The 17,617-nt window shown below is 47.0% G+C and overlaps 1 pseudogene; it reads left to right on the top strand.

Moving 5' to 3' along the window:
* The first annotated feature begins 11,012 nt into the window (after nucleotides 1-11,012).
* On the top strand, nucleotides 11,013-12,104 carry LOC123395997 (annotated as a pseudogene).
* Nucleotides 12,105-17,617: the final 5,513 nt, after the last annotated feature.

Genomic DNA, 17,617 nt, shown 5'->3' with positions numbered 1-17,617 from the left:
AAATCCTAGCAGTTACATCAAAATATGAAGGCAAATAAGAGCGATTAACCACCTAATTGACCTGAAATCACTAGTTTCAGAGAGAAAAGAGAGGGCGGGGTTGCAGAGGTTCAGAGAGGAAACAGGGGCTTACCATACATAGGCGCTGGGTCTCCTTGTGCTCGACGACGAGGCGCCATGGTTCAAGTTATCGATTAATCCTCTGGCCGCCGTCGCTCTGTCGGTGGATGCCTCCGTCGGCGGCGACAAAACCCTAACCTATAACCACTGCGATCGCCTCCTCCCCTATCCTTTCTCTTCTCCTCTGTCACGCCGATGAAAAGGTGAACCATCCCGAACAGGTGGTGGTTGCTGGCTTCTTTATTTTTTGTCGACGTGTCATGTCCAACTCGCGAGTCAAAGCGTTTTTTGGTCAAATTCGTCCACGTGGACGTCATACGAGCCGAAATGGTATAGGTTACCGCACAATGCCCCGGTTCAGCGAGTCCAGAGACCGTAAGTTGCGTTTTCGTTAATGCAGTGACCAAAGTGAACCCTAAAACCAAGTTCAGTTACTTACTGTAGATGTAATTTTCTCCGTCATACTAGAACATAGTAATGGATAACTATGAGGAAATAATAATCACCAAGACAGAATAAAAAGGGTCTTATTTGAAGCCCTCATAGATATGAACCTAATTCTTAAGATCATTTAAAAACCTAATGGTTAAGATGGATCACTCGTTGACTCATCAATTTTTAAGCTATCTAGAGAACAAAAAAGATTCATCAATTTTTTAAGTAGTACGTTATTTTGAATTTTTAGAATTAGCAATTAATGAGGAAAAAATCCTAATTAAAGGCAAGGAGTGGAAAGACTAATGAGGGAACATGCCCTTTTAGATATTCCAAGTATTTTAAACCATCTAAGCCCTAGTACCCCCCGCTAAATATAAGGTGTATGAACTTTTTTTGAAGTTAAATATTCCTCTATTTGCCTAGTTTATTAATAAATATATCAACATCTATAACACCAATAAAATATGAAATATCATTTTGTGATTTATCTAATGATACTATATTAGATATTGTAGATGTAATCAATATTTTTCTAAATAAACTTGGTCAAATTTTGAGAAGTTTTACTTTTGGAAGAAAAGGAAGACAATAATCATTGTATTTTAGAATGGATGGAGTACGAGTTTAAGAGATAAGGGCATCTTCAAGGGCAAACATCAAATGACATCTCCTTATTTCATGTCCATGGGCATGGCTCATTTGTCTGTGAAAAACCAAAACCAACGCCCAATGACATCCCCTATTCAGCGTCCCCATTTGCCTGGTCTGCATTTTTGCCCATTTTTCCTTCAACCAAACTTGAACACTTGAAAGACATAGTTAAAACGTGTAAATACATACTACAAATTTAGAAATGCATAAATTCTTAAAATATAAATAGTATTTAGACATAGTTCAAACATAAAAAAAATCAAAGGATACAACTAATCTATTGGTTTCCATGTTGTATCCACAAATGCTCTACAAGATCATTTAGGTGTTGTTGATGCATTTCTCAATCTGGAAATTGTTGATGCATCTCAAGAAAATGTGCAACCTGGTTTGCCTGTTGTTCTAGGAGGTGGATGTTTGGGCCAGGGTTTTCAAAATCAAGATTACATACATCATCAACCTCATCCTCCACAATTCTATTTTCCATAATCATAAACCAACAATGTATCAGGATCCCACACATTTGCTAGTCCATAAACAATAGCCCAGGAGCACTCCAAATGCCCTCTCCACAACCTTCCTAAAACCATACTGCATTTGGGCAAAGAGACGTTTCATGTTATCTTCTGGCTCAAAGACAGTCTTCACAATCATCGCCCAATGACGATAGATACTATCGGCAAGTATTACCCCATATTGTACTTGTGCCCATTGATGATATAGTTGCACCCTGGAGGCTACCCATGACAAAGTTTTGCAAATAATGGAGATTGTTGAAGCATGTAAATATTGCTATGAGACCTGGACATATCAAAGAAAGAGTGTCAAATCCACAGTTTTTGTGATGCCAATTCCTTCTAGCATTTGGACATGAAGGGAGTATCTGCAAGTATACTTGTGACCACTGGTGATATAGTTACACTGTGGAGGCTACCCATGACAAAGTTTAGCAAATAATGGAGATTGTTGAAGCACGTAAATATTGCTATGTGACCTTGACATATCAAAGAAGGAGTGTCAAATTCACAGATCTTGTGATGCCAATTAAATACTTATAGCATTATTGTGGACTCTCCGGTATGATGCTGGCACTGTCCTTGCATGCCATCGATGGAATCGAGCATACTGAGAAACCCTCTTACTTTCTCAAGTGCACAAAAACAACGGGCTGCGTTTGCTGTGATTGAAGACGGCCGGCTGGGCAGGGGCCAATAGCTCCTATGCGACATCTTCCCTGGGAATTGGAAGCAGTGCGACATCTTTCGATGAAATAGCTCTCGTGCGACGGTTTGCAGGGAGAAAATAGCTCACGGCCACACATGCGATAAAACCTTAGTCAACTAGTCCAATTTGCGTTAAGTCATGTCTTACCTCATTTGGACCCAAATTAATTAGCACCGCATCTCGTGAAACTGCCCGACTAGAGCTGTCTGAAACTGCCCGACATCTTTAGCTCCGGCAGCGGCTACGGCGGAGGAGCCCTCTTTCTCGGCGTAGCCCCCTTTCGGTGCCGGCGGCGGCCATGGTGGTGAGTGAATTCGATACTCTAGTCCCAATCCCCTCCGCCTTGTAGATCTGAGCTCTCTGTTTTGCTTGGTGAAATCGATAGAAGGTGAGAGGGGGTGGCACGGTGAGAGGAGCCCGTGGTCAGGTCGAGAAGGAGCCGCCAGATTCAGCTTCGAACAGGTAATGCGCCTCCCTTCCGCCCATTTTGTGCGTGCGATTGAAGGCAATCTTTGCTCTGTCTGACGCTGCCCGCCCGCCTATAACAGAGGGAATGCTGCTGAAACTTTTGAATTTGCAATCAATTTCTTTCCATCGACGGCAAAATTAGTTGATGGTAGCATTGAGAACATCCAGAGAGACACAATTGTGAAATGGGAGGTTGATTGTGCAGAAATTGATCCCATTGAGATACAGTCGATGGAAGAGAAGGCAGTGAGGAAATTGGTGGAGAAAATTGGGGAAACTGTGCTTTGGGGTCCAGAGCAAGAGGTTTCACTATTGCGGTATGATGATTTCAAAGGAGAGTATGTCAGAATTGAAGATGGTGAAGATATTGTTGTTGAAATCGATAGGCAAGAGGGTTGGGCAAGCCTCAGGGCTGAATTTTTTGCTGAGCTCGTTGATCTGAATATTGACTCGAAGGTAGGTTATGTGCCGTCACACTTGGCTATGCAGAAGGCAGATGATGATTGGGCTTCGCAGAGGCATATCGTTCCCATTATTACGGATCTAACAGTAATAGCCGATGGAGCTAATGCACATGCAGAAGAGGGAAATGTTAATGTTGTTGATTGGAATGCAGTTGAGTTGGAGGAGCCTACTGATTTGGTCATTGCACCAATTGCTAACACTGAGATGGCCAAACTGTTTGGCATTCCAGTCGATGACAGAGATGAGGAGGAGAGGGATGAAGCTAATACAAGTGATAATGATGACAGAGAATTGAGTGATGTAGATGAACAGTTGATGAAAGATGATGCAGATGATGTAGATGATGCACATGATGAAGAGCTAGTGCATGTGTATGACAAGGAAAACCCTGTCATTCGAGTGGGGAAGTTGTGGCCAAACATGGATGAGTTCAGGTTGTCTTTCAAGACTTATGCAGTCAGACATCAGTTTGATGCCAAGACAGTTTGGACTGATAGAAAGAAGTTTTATGCTAAATGCAGAGGTTTTGATGGTAGTGGTAGGAGGGCTTGCAAGTGGTACATATCTGCTAGACTGCAGCCTGATGGAAGTACTGTCAGGGTTAACCAAATCCCTGATAAACATACTTGTCTCACAAGTTCACAGAAAAAATCAAGCATGACATCACAGATTTGGGTTGCAGAAAAGATAACTCCAATTTTGGCCAAAACACCCAACACTACTGTAAAAAGACTCCAAGTAGACTTGGAAAAGTTGTACCCCATTAAACTGCATTATACCACAGTGTGGAAGGCTAAACAAAGGGCAATGAAGAATTTGTATGGTGATTGGGCAAACACATTTAGGCTGCTTTTCAATTTCAAAGCAGAGGTGGAGAAAAGGTCACCTGGCAGTGTTGTCGAGATAGATACTGAGGTATGAGAGGATGGCAAGGTTTATTTCTCCAAAAAAATTATGGCTTTAAAGCCTTGCATCGATGGCTTCAAAGCAGGATGTCGTCCATATTTGAGCATAGACTCATCATTTTTGACAGGCAAGTGGAATGGTCAGTTGGCAGCATGTAATGCTATAGATGGACATAACTGGATGTTTCCAGTTGGTATTGGCTTGTTTCAGTCAGAGACAGAGGCTTCATGGACATGGTTCATGATGCAGTTGAAAAGATGCTTAGGGCCAGTGTCACCTTTGGCAATACACATAGATGCATGCAAAGGTCTAGAAAATGCAGTTAAAAATGTGTTCCCACATGCTGAGCAAAGGGAGTGCTTCGGCCATTTGTGGATGAATTTGATCAAAAAATTTAGATGAGATGAATTTGGGAGAATGTGGCCAGCAGCAAGATCTAACACTAAACAGACACATTCATATCATCTTAGTAAGGTAATGGCAACATGTGAGGAGTTTGGTACATGGTTGAACACCTACCATTCTTTATTATGGTACAGGTCAGGATTCAACACTGCCATCAAGTGTGACCATATCAACAACAATTTGGCAGAAAGTTTCAACAACAAGGTGAAGCAGCTAAAAGATTTGCCTGTGCATGACATGGTTGATCAAATCAGGATCATGCTCATGCGGCTGTGGGAATTGAGAAAAAAGATTGCTGATTGTCTGCAAGGTGATAAACTTCCAGCAGTGGTGCAACATGTGGTCAACAGAAGCAGAGGTCTTACACATTTGTCTGTTGAAAAATCATAACTGTGGGGTGCTGAAGTAGAGATAACAAGACTGGAAGGAGGCCTGTTGTTAACACTGAATTGCATGATTGCAGTTGCCTCGAATGGTAGGCCACTGGTAAACCATGTGATCATGCCATTCTATTCTTAACCGGCCAACCAAAGATAAATATGCATCCATATCTGCATGAGTATTATTCGGTAGCAAAATTCAGAGCTGCATATGCAACTCCAATTCCACCTCTTACAGATCAGGAACAGTGGCCAGAAGTGCCTCTTGAATATTCCATGTGTCCTCCTCTAACAAAAAGAAAGGCAGGCAGACCTAAACAGAGTAGATTCAAAGCATGGTTTGAAAAAGGTGGGAGTAGTAAGAAGGGCAAGAAGGACAAGAAAGGTGAAAAGCCAAAAAGGGCTCAAAAGGGTAACAAAAACATATGCAAAAGGTGCCAAATACTTGGACACAGAGAGGGATCCAGACTATGCATTTTCTCTCCTCCTAATCCGAGAAAGTATGTGCTTGTTTATTTGTGTTTGTTCATATTCTGATTTTGTTTAAATTATAAATATGTGGCATGCTTTGTTGTTTTCACGAGGAAGCTTCCAAGTCAGCCTATTGTTGTTGAACAGTGTTGGCCAACAAAAAGAGCAAGAGTGAGTGGCAGCAGAAGGCAAACAAGTCAGTGGATGGAACAGTTTGGTGCTGCACGTGACGAAATTGAAGTTGTGCACACTGTCGAAACTGAAGTTGTTGAAACTGTCGAAACTGTCGAAACTGAAGTTGTGCACACTGTCGAAACTGTCGAAACTGAAGTTGTGCACACTGTCGAAACTGAAACTGAAGTTGTGCACACTGTCGAAACTGTCGAAACCGAAGCTGATATCGAGTTTCATGAGGCGATAGCATCGAGTCCAGTGAACAAAACCAAGATGATCAGCGAACTTGTGTGTGCAGTACAACCAAAAACAAGAAATGCCAAGGCGAAGAAAGGTACACGGCGTGGTCGGAAGAGATAGAACTGTTGATCATTTGAAATTTATGGCATGTAATAAAATTTGTTGGGCACTATGTGCCCATGTACCCACATGTTTCCATCAAAACTTGTTTGATTATTATTGTTTTCAAACTGAATTTCAAATTTGATGAAAGATAAAAATTTTGGTTTAAATTCAAATTTGAAGTAAGTTGAACTTTTGACTCGGGTATGATGTTTCAATGCTACCACAACAACTCAAATATGGTTGTTATGTCATCATTCTGAGCTCTTTTGTTAAGTTAGAGCCATGGCCATGAAAAATGTGTGACAAACGACCTCATAAGGTAGGGTAAACATCATCTTCTTAAAGGCATTTTCCTGCAAATGTATATAAACCATGTTTATATATATTTTTAGTTGCTATGCAACATAATAGGACTATGGGCACAAGTTTTGAGTTTTTTTTTATTATTTGTGCTCATTTGAAAAATAGTTAACTTTTTCACAAAAACGTTGACCGACGCAAAATCAAAGTTTATATTTTTGTTTGCTAAGTATGTGATGTAAAATGACAATGTGTGTTGGTTTTATATTTTTTTGATATTTTTTGAATTAATTATGTTCAACCCTAGCTCATTTCGTTGATATCGTGAACGTGTGAATTTTGGTTTTAAACTTTGCATATAACAAGTTTCCATTTTTTTATAGCAACTCAGTTGAATAAGTACACAATGTGCGCTGGTTTTGTATTTTTTGAATTTTTTTTGAATTACTTATGCTCTACCCTAGATCATTCCATCAATAACATGAATTGTGTGAATCTTTTTCATTTAAACATGGATATAACATGAATCGATTTTTTTATAGCAACGTAGTTGCATCAGTAGACAGTGGGAGAAAGTTTCATATTTTTTTGATTTGTTTTGAATTTTTTATACTCAACCCTAGCCCACTGCAACCCTAAACCCCGAAAACCCCATCCTAAACCCCTCCATAGTATATTGTACATTGTAAAAAAATCCCATCTTCTTGAAGGCATTTTCCTGCAATTGTATATATACCATGTTTATATTTTTTTTTTGGTTGCTATGCAACATAATAGGACTATCGGCACAAGTTTTGATTTTTTTGAATTATTTGTGCTCATTTAAAAAATAGTCAACTTTTTCACAAAAACATTGACAGACTCAAAATCAAAGTTTATATTTTTGTTTGCTAAGTATGTGATGTAAAATGACAATGTCTTCTGGTTTTATATTTTTTTATTTTTTTTTTGAATTAATTATGTTCAACTCTAGCTCATTTCGTCGATATCATGAACGTGTGAATTTTGGTATTAAACTTTGCATATAACAAGTTTCCATTTTTTTTATAGCAACTCAGTTGAATAAGTACACAATGTGCGTTGGTTTTGTATTTTTTGAATTTTTTTTAATTACTTATGCTCTACCCTAGATCATTCCATCAATAACATAAATTGTGTGAATCTTTTTCATTTAAACATGGATATAACATGAATCAATTTTTTTATAGCAACGTAGTTGCATCAATAGACAGTGGGAGAAAGTTTCATATTTTTTTCATTTTTTTTTGAATCTTTTGTGCTCAACCCTAGCTCACTACAACCCTAAACCCCATAACCCCGGAAACCCCATCCGAAACCCCGCCATGTTTATAGCCGTCGATCATTGCTGAGTCAGCGGTTGGATCTGACCCCGCCATGTTTGTGATCCGCCCGTGATCCGCGTGTGCTAATTGACTGGCGAGCGGGGGTTTGGATCGAGGGCCCGAGTGAGGGCTTGTCCGTTGGATCTAGTCAGTTCGGTGAAGATCCAACGATTGGAAATGAATTGGTGCATGGATGTGGCGTACGCGCCTCTGACTTTGTGTGCTTCTTTGGTGCATGACACGCGTCGGTTTTTATGCATGCATGCACGCGTCGCATCAGAGCCATTAGTAGCGCATCGAGGACCGCAGTCTGAATGGGCTCTGAATATGAGGGGGGCGTGCTCGACGCGGTGCACCGACGAAAGTCTGAACGGAGGGCGTGCTCGACGCACTCCTCGACGCAGTGTGTGAATCAGTGACGCACCCTTTGATCCAATAGGCAAAGGCAAATGGGCGGCATCCATTAATTGCTGCAACTGAATCGACGAACCGCAACCGACGCAGCCCAAAACCTGCTATTTAACCCTCCTCTGCCCCGTGCACATCTTCATCTTCCTCCTTGCCCTCCTCACATCCAAGCAACCGCAAGCCCCGGCATGGAGTTCCACGGCCCGACGTTCCAAGCGCCCGGCACCAGGCCGGAAAGGATGTACCCCGCTGGGGTCATCGTGGAGAACCAGCTCCGAGTCCGGGCCATGTCGCGCTGGCGGGGTGGATGGGAGTTCGCGGGGCTCTTCCTTCGCGCCCTCTATCGCCACCTCCCTGTGGGAACTCCGCAGATGTTCACCATCGACGAGTCTCGCATGGGAGGAACGGGCATGATCGTGCGCTTCCGCAACCCCTACGACGCGTATCACCTCCTCGGCCGTGTCTGGTTTGGCGGGTGCAAGTTCATCTGCTTCACCACCTACAACATCTTCACCGACCTCGACAGCATCTGGCCCAACGAGCACGCCATGCACACCCTCCCCTACAACCTCCCGCCGGCCGACGACGAGGAGTGAAGACGCGCGCCCGTCGCCCCTCCATGTCGGGTTTATCGTAGTTTAATCTTTCTTATCTATCGTATCTGTAATGTTAAACACTATCTTATCTGTAAGCTTATTGTAATCGCCCGTACTATTGTGCCCTATGTACTGTTCTGCCAGTTTATGTGATGCCCGTGTTTATATCGGGCACGTTTATATCTTATCTATGTTGTGCACATCTATGTGTTTATTTGGGGCTATCTGTCAGTTTATATATTTATCAGTGACCGTGACGCAGTGCACCAGGTATTGGGTTGATCCTTTCTTCTCACCATTCATGGTTCTGTGTTTGTCTTGTCACCATTCACCAGGAACTAATCTCTCGTTTGGTTGACCCAGGAGCAGCAGGGCCCGGAGCAGCAAGGCACCAATGGAGGGGGGACAATGGAGCGCAGCCGCAGCGACCAAGGGGCTCCGGTTTGGCAGCCAGAACCTGTTCCAGCCGGGCCCGTTCCAGCCAGAACAGGCGATTCTACAGAAAAGAACAGCGAGTAAGGGCCAGAAAAGAAGCAGCCAGAACCTGTTCCAGCCACTGTTCCACGCATCACAGGCGTTCTCAAGCGAGTAAGCCCCAGAAAAGGAGCAGTCAGAAGACGTGCCCGACGTTCCTCACGTGTAGTTGCCCCGTGTAGTACTTGCTCTGTAGATTTTACACTTGTATCTTGCAGGCCGCTTAGGCCATGTTTGTAAATAATACAAATCAGATTAGATGTTCAACCTTGTTAAGATAAATGAACTTGGATTGTTGTATATAATCTGTCGTTTTTATTTCCTATTGAAAATCATACATGACCAGTCAAATAATTTTGGGCCTGATTATTCCTATTGAAATCAGTAGTACCTTTTGTAAATTACACCTTTGCGCTTGGTTATAATCCGTCGTTTTTATTTTGGGCCCAACATCTATTCGCCAACCCACGAATAATTTTTTTTGTACTGAAATTGAACTTTCTTTGGTCTCACACTCGGCAGCCCAATTTTGTTTTTTTACTGCAAACTGAATTTGGGTGTGTACTCTGTTAACTGAAGAACAAAAAACAGAGGAAAGACAACATGAAAACTGAGTAATTTGTGTTCCAAACTGCTGATTCATTTAAGATACATGAACTTGTCATCAGATCACATCATCTACACTGGACAGACCTAAATGCCCCCTCTAATGACGATGAATAGCAAGTAAAACATAAACAGAGCAATGACACAGCAATAAAAAAACACTGCCATGATATTTGCTTGCTTCTGCAAATCGATCATCTCCCTTTGATTTTTCTTTATCTTCTTCAGTTCATCGGTCAATTCAGACTCCAAGTACCTCGCCATCGGCACAACTCTGCCCGCCCCTCTGTCCGAGCTCCCCCAATTCTCCATCTGCGGCACCCCGCCCAAATTGAGCTCCCAGGTTGCGGCCACGCTAGAATCAATGTAGCCCTCAGATTTAATCATGTGAACATATTCATCAATCCACTCGAAATGTGTGCATTTCTTTAGGATCTGCAAACCACAAAATGAACCCTAAATCTCAAATTCGAGGAGAAAAAACAAAATATGGAGAAATCAAAGCAAACAACAGCGAAAGAACGGGCTTAGAACCGAGATCTAACCTTGCCATCCCTTCCTGCCATTGGTTTGCTCAAGCATTTCACAAACTCCTGCCCAAGATTGCCATTCTCATCAGTCTTAGTCACCAACCGTTTGAGAGGCTCTGGACGTGGGCAGTTAGGGCACCTTGTGAGCATCACTGGACCATACTGACGCCAGTTTGATTGCGTGGCCGAGGAGGTGGACATCTGCACTAGGTCGCCGGAGACCCGGGGAAGAAGAAGAATGGGGAAAGGGGAAAGCAATGGGCGGCGGCGGACGGACGGGCACGGGCGGAATCGCTTCTAGCCGCGACGAGGTAGGTCCCGCGCTTACTGGACAAGTGGTGGGTCCCGCGCTTACGTGGATACGTTGTGGGTCCAACCCATAACAGCTAATGAGAATATCAGTTCAGCTTAAGGGCCATGTCGCACAGGAGCTATTTACTCGCTCAAAAGTGTCGCTGCCGAGCCATTCTGTCGAACAACATCTCATTCTATCCATTTCCAAGGAAAGACGTCGCACAGGAGCTATTGGCCTGCTGGGCAGATGATTTCTATAGGAAGCCATCCGGTTGATTACAAGCCACCAAACCACCAACACTCCACTCACTCCAACTCACTCCTGTAGTAGAGTCACTCATCACAAGCACACACAATCTCACTCACTCCGGCTCTACCGCGCGCGCAGCACACGTGCATTGCCGTGACAAGACAATGCCGCTGTTCCTCCTCCTGCTCGTGCTCCTTCTGCCGGCCACGCCCGTGGCGACGCCGTCGGCGCTGCTGGGCATCAACTATGGCCGGGTGGGGAACAACCTCCCACCGACGACCTCGGCGCTGCAGCTCCTCGCCGGCCTGGGCGTCGGTCGCGTCCGCCTCTACGACGCTGACCCGGCCACCCTCCGCTCCTTCGCCAAACGGGCGTCGAGCTCGTCGTCGGTCTCCCCGACGTGCCTCGCCACCGTCTCCACCCCCTCCGGCGCCTCCTCCTGGGTCCGCTCCGTCATCCAGCCGGCGCTCCCGGCCACCAAGATCGCCGTCCTCGCCATCGGCAACGAGGTGCTCACGGGCGCCAACAGCTCCGCGCTCACGCCCTCGCTGCTCCCGGCCATGCAATGCATCCACGACGCGCTCGTGCAGCTCGGCCTCGACAAGCAGGTCGCCGTCACCACCGCGCACAACCTCGGCGTGCTCGCCACCTCCTACCCGCCCTCGTCGGCCTACTTCCGCAAGGACCTCCTCCCGGTGCTCTGCCCGATCCTCGACTTCCATGCCCGCACTGGCTCGCCGTTCCTTGTCAACGCCTACCCATACTTCGCCTACGCCGAGGACCCCGCCGGCGTGGAGCTCGAGTACGCCCTGCTCGATCCCGGCCACGGCGGCGTCCCGGACCCATCCTCTGGGCTACGCTACCCCAACATGCTGGTGGCCCAGATGGACACCGTGTACCACGCGATCGCGGCGACCAACCGCGTGGTGGCGAGCGCGGTGGAGGTGCGTGTGCCGGAGACCGGGTGGCCGTCGGCCGGCGACAGCAACGAGACCGGCGCGACGCCGTGGAACGCCGCAAGGTACAATGGCAACGTGATGCGGCTAGTGGGCGAGGGCAAGGGCACGCCACTGCGTCCGGACGGGGCGCTGCGCGTCTACATGTTCGCGCTCTTCAACGAAAACATGAAGCCCGGCCCCTCGTCGGAGCGCAACTACGGGCTCTTCAAGCCCGACGGCACGCCGGTGTACGAGCTCGCCTACCGCTATTCTAGTGGCACATGCAGTTATACAATCCCACATGACAAATCTGATTAGATCCGGTTATTAAGTAATAATGAAAGATTGGGCACATACCACACAGAGCATAGGTACTGCATCCAAAATGGTCTTATTATATGGAAAGCATAGAGATGGACTCAAGTGGACGGGAGGAACATATGCTCTGCTTTTTGCGCCCATCGGCAGAACTTTCTGCATAGAAGAGAAAAGGCTCGTTGTGATGGTGTGTACGCTTTACTTTGTAAACGGGAGCCTTTAGGCCAACTCTACCGCGCGACCCCATCTTGTCCGCGCGCGTTCGATCATGGTAAAACGGACAAAACAGACGGCACAGCGTGCGGGAGCAAACGGACTTTTGTCCGTTTTGTGTCATTTTCGACCCATTCCCGGTCCAAACTTGCGTCGAGTTTGGGGGAAACGGATCGCGCGGACGCGCTCGCCGCACGCCCTTGTCCGCCCCTGGCCCGCCTGTCGGGGACACAACTATTCCCGGACGCCTCCACATCCTCTCCCGCCCCGCCCCGCCAACGGCGCCACCGCTATTCTCCGGCCGCCTCAGCCCCCAGCGCCGCCGCTATTCTCCTGCGACCACGCCCGCGCTTTCGTCGTAGTTTAGGCGTCGACCGGAGGAGGTTTGGCCGTCGCCGTCTTAGCCGGCGGCAGCGTGGATACGACCGCAGGCGACGTACCACGACGGCCACGACAGCTTCCGACGAGTGCTCCAGAGCGGCCAGTAGCCGGCCACCAACCACCCCTGCATCGAGGTGATCATCGCGGCCTCTTTGCTACCACGACCGCAAGGTGTTCGACATTTTGCCCGCAAAGGTATGGACAGTGGCGATGAGTTTTTCTTCCACCACTTCATTTATTCATCGGACGATTCGTCGTCGGATGATGAAGATATTGTGGTGGGTGCAGTGATGGTTCACGACCACATTCAACGACAGCTTCCTCGGTACAACGACCACCCAAGATGAGAAGAGAAAGAGATTTGCCCAAATGCAAGAGAGTGCTAGAAAGGATGTGGAGCGTGCTTTTGGTGTGCTTCAATCCCGATGGGGTATCGTTCGAAACCCTGCACTGTCATGGGATGAAAGGAAGCTTTGGGAGGTGATGATTGCTTGTGTGATCATGCACAACATGATCGTCGAGGACGAGTGTGATGACAGTATCCTCGACCAAGGATTTGATTATCAAGTTGAAAATGTTGAGCCCCTGCATCAAGAACCGGCTACGTTACAACAATTTGTCCAATTTCATCGTGAGATGCGTGATTGGCACACTCATTTGAATGACTTGGTTGAGAAACATGTGGGAACATATTGCCAACCAATAGATGTATTGGTTCATTTTATGTTCATTCAAAACAATTTCGATTTGGTTGTAAAATTATTTTATTTAGAGACAATTTCGATTGGGTTGATGTGCAAACTTATTTTGATACGAAAATATGAGCATTTTAGGCCCTGGCGGACAGGATGGGGCGACACGACACCATCGTCCTACCCAAACGGACAAAATACGGGCAAAACCGACGTCCGTTTGGGATCGCGCGGTGAAGTTGGCCTTATGACTTTGGGACCTTTGCTCCAGGCAATGGTCATCTTCTGCAGGAATAATTCAGCCGGGGTGTAAATTGCCGCGGAAAGAGGAATGGTTTCTTGTGAACCCTTTGGGATGAGATGTCGGATCACCTGCGCTGTCTCTCGATCGTGTGTGTGTTTAAATCCCATATCGATGAGCATGTCTGGCTGTCTGCATCGTGTGCTATTGACTCTGCCACAGTTGGGCTAAAAAACCTTATATCTTCAAAGGGTATTACTGTTTCTTTGCAAGAAATCAACGCAAGGATTCGGCATAACCGAATACTAGTATACTACAGGTGTTCAAAACCACACATGCTCATGCCACGCACTGGCTTTGGAGTATTATCCAAAGTGTCGAGTGGGTAGAGAAAAGTATGATACACAAGACGACCTACAACTAATTTGGCGGAAATGGCTCTAGTATGGCAAGGTTGGTTTAGTTTTGATGCTTCAGTGAAAGGAAAGACGGCCAGATAGAAATAAATAGTGGGACGGGATACTCTCAGTCCCAGACATGCTGCTATATGAACAAGTGAAACACAGTTTGCTCACCTTACACAGCAGCAGAGTAAGAAAGTAGAGGGCTTAACGATCCAACGACTTGCTTGCATTGTCGCTTTTGTGTCTACAGTTGACATTGCTTCGAAAAGACGCTCAGCAGGAATCGAACACGATACGATTTCAAATAGCTACAGAAATTAAGAAAGAGTAAACAAGAAAGATTTATTCAGATGATACCTTAGCGTAACTGCCCACAAAAAGGACTCTCGGTGGACCCAGCAATATCCTTACGATAACCTGACCTCAAACATCCTACGCAAGATCACAGTAAAATATTTCAGATTAGCTGAATAAACATCATAACGAAAGATGAGACGAAAATATTCAGATTAGCAGAAACATTCACATCAACATCGGCGAAAAACATTTCAGATTACTCAAAATATTAACATCGACATCGACAGGCAGGCAAGCTCTCGCTCTGCATAGCTGGCACCTCTGACAACAAAGAAATAACTAAGAAACATATATGTATAAGTACTGCATGACAAAACATGATGGGAAATCAGAGCAAAAAAGGGAAAATGGAGGACAGTGAAATGGAGAGGAAGTCCGGTGTGCAAAGCACTCTCGTCCATGCCAACTAAGTACATATGCAAAGGGTAAGATAAGTCACAGTTTGTGCAATATTTATATATGCATATAACAATGTAACTTCATTTGCACAGTTCTTTAAAGAGCTCCACTATGTCGAGGCAAAGATACTAACTGGACCTTATAAAGAGGGCCAGAGATTGTGTGGGGTGAAACTTTCCCTGCTGAGGAGGAAGCTACAAAGTGTCGGGGCAAGGATACTCACAAGACGCGCTTAATTATCTAAATTCAAGAGTGAGTATGTTATGACCGGTACAACGTACCAACGGAAAAGGCCCAATGGGCAGGGTTAGTTACGTGCCTAGCCCAAGTTATCTTAGCTATCTTAAGAGTTCAAGTTATATTAGAGTTCAAGTTATATTAGAGTCCAAGTTATCTAGGGTTTAGTGGAGGTTGTCCTCCTTTATAAACACATGTACCCTTTCGATATTAAGCAGACAATAAACAGTATTCTGTTGTCGTCTTCCTCAGGAGACGGGAGCCCCAAACCCTAGCCGCTCTCTCTCTCTCTCTCTCTCTCTCTCTCTCACGCCGCGACGGCGCCCAACCGCCGGCGCCGGCGTCCCCAACCTCGCAGCCCGCACTTCCACCCCTACAACCTACGTCCGAGACCTGGTAAAACCCTAGCCTCTACCAATTTGGTATCAGGTAGCTTGGGTTCGATGAGTTTGTCGGACCTTCCCACCACCACTGCCTTCCCCGCCACCTCGCAGCAGCAGCCGCCGCCGCACCAGTCGCCGCCGTCGGCCACCTTAGGTCCGGCCGCCTCTGGCACCGCGGCCCTGGCGGCCGAACCCGCCCCCGTCCTCTCCCCGGCGGAGATGTCCTCGGCGATCCGCGACCTCAACCTGGCGGTCTCGAACCTCCGGACTTTCCTCCAGGCTTCGTACGCAACCCCACCACCACCGCCTCCGCCGGCGGCGCCCTTCGCGCCATCGCCCCCGGCCACCGTCACGCCCCAGGGCCTGCCGATCACCCAGGTCCGGTGGCCGCCGTCGCCGTCCCCGCTACCGACGTGGATCGACACGCAGACCTACACGACGGCGCTGCTACAGCCGACAGTGTTGCAGGCACCCGCCCCCACCTTCGGGGGGTTCTGCGGGTACACTGACCCGTACGCCGGGAGCTTCGTGGTGCCGCAACACTCTCCTTCCGCCGCGTTGGGTCGTCACGAGGGCACCTACGCGGCCTCGCCACACGTGCAGCAGCCGCCCCGCTTCACCAAGCTGGAGTTCGCCGCCTACGACGGCACCGTCGAGCCCCTGAACTGCCTCAATCAGTGCGAGTAGTTTTTCAGGGGGTAGCGGTGTTGGAGAACGTCACATGGGAAACAAAAAATTTCCTACGCGCATGAAGACCTATCATGGTGATGTCCATCTACGAGAGGGGATGTGTGATCTACGTACCCTTGTAGACCGTACAGCAGAAGCGTTAAGAAACGCGGTTGATGTAGTGGAACGTCCTCACGTCCCTCGATCCGCCCCGCGAACTATCCTACAAACAGTCCCACGATCTAGTGTCGAACGGACAGCACCTCCGCGTTCCGCACACGTACAGCTCGACGATGATCTCGGCCTTCTTGATCCAGCAAGAGAGACGGAGAGGTAGAAGAGTTCTCCAGCAGCGTGATGGCGCTCCGGAGGTTGGTGATGATCTTGTCTCAGCAGGGCTCCGCCCGAGCTCCGCAGAAACGCGATCTAGAGGTAAAACCGTGGAGATATGTGGTCGGGCTGTCGTGGCAAAGTTGTCTCAAATCAGCCCTAAAACCCCACTATATATAGGAGGAGGAGGGGGGAGCCTTACCTTGGGATCCAAGGACTCCCAAGGGGGTCGGCCGAACCTAAGGGGGAAGGTCTCCCCTCCCAAACCGAGTCCTACTTGGTTTGGAAGGTGGAGTCCTTCTTCCCTTTTCCACCTCCTCTTTTTTTTCTCTTTGATTTTTCTTCCAATGCGCATAGGGCTCTTTTGGGCTGTCCCACCAGCCCACTAAGGGCTGGTGCGCCACCCTCAATGCCTATGGGCTTCCCCGGGGTGGGTTCCCCCCCCCCCCCCCCGGTGAACTCCTGGAACCCATTCGTCATTACTGTACATTCCCGGTAACTCCGAAAACCTTCCGGTAATCAAATGAGGTCATCCTATATATCAATCTTCGTTTCCGGACCATTCCGGAAACCCTCGTGATGTCCGTGATCTCATCGGGACTCCGAACAACATTCGGTAACCAACCATATAACTCAAATACGCATAAAACAACGTCGAACCTTAAGTGTGCAGACCCTGCGGGTTCGAGAACTATGTAGACATGACCCGAGAGACCCCTCGTTCAATATCCAATAGAGGGACCTGGATGCCCATATTGGATCCTACATATTCTACCAAGATCTTATCGTTTGAACCTCAGTGCCAAGGATTCATATAGTCCCGTATGTCATTCCCTTTGTCCTTCGGTATGTTACTTGCCCGAGTTTCGATCGTCAGTATCCGCATACCTATTTCAATCTCGTTTACCGGCAAGTCTCTTTACTCGTTCCGTAATACAAGATCCCGTAACTTACACTAAGTCACATTGCTTGCAAGGCTTGTGTGTGATGTTGTATTACCGAGTGGGCCCCGAGATACCTCTCCGTCACACGGAGTGACAAATCCCAGTCTCGATCCATAGTAACTGAACGAACACCTTTGGAGATACCTGTAGAGCATCTTTATAGTCACCCAGTTGCGTTGCGACGTTTGATACACACAAAGCATTCCTCCGGTGTCCGTGAGTTATATGATCTCATGGTCATAGGAACAAATACTTGACACGCA

Source organism: Hordeum vulgare, chromosome 1H (assembly GCF_904849725.1).
Source record: "Hordeum vulgare subsp. vulgare chromosome 1H, MorexV3_pseudomolecules_assembly, whole genome shotgun sequence".
NCBI classification, from domain to species: Eukaryota; Viridiplantae; Streptophyta; class Magnoliopsida; order Poales; family Poaceae; genus Hordeum; species Hordeum vulgare.
The sequence above is the reverse complement of the archived record's forward strand: the minus strand, read 5'-3'. Positions and strand labels throughout refer to the sequence as shown.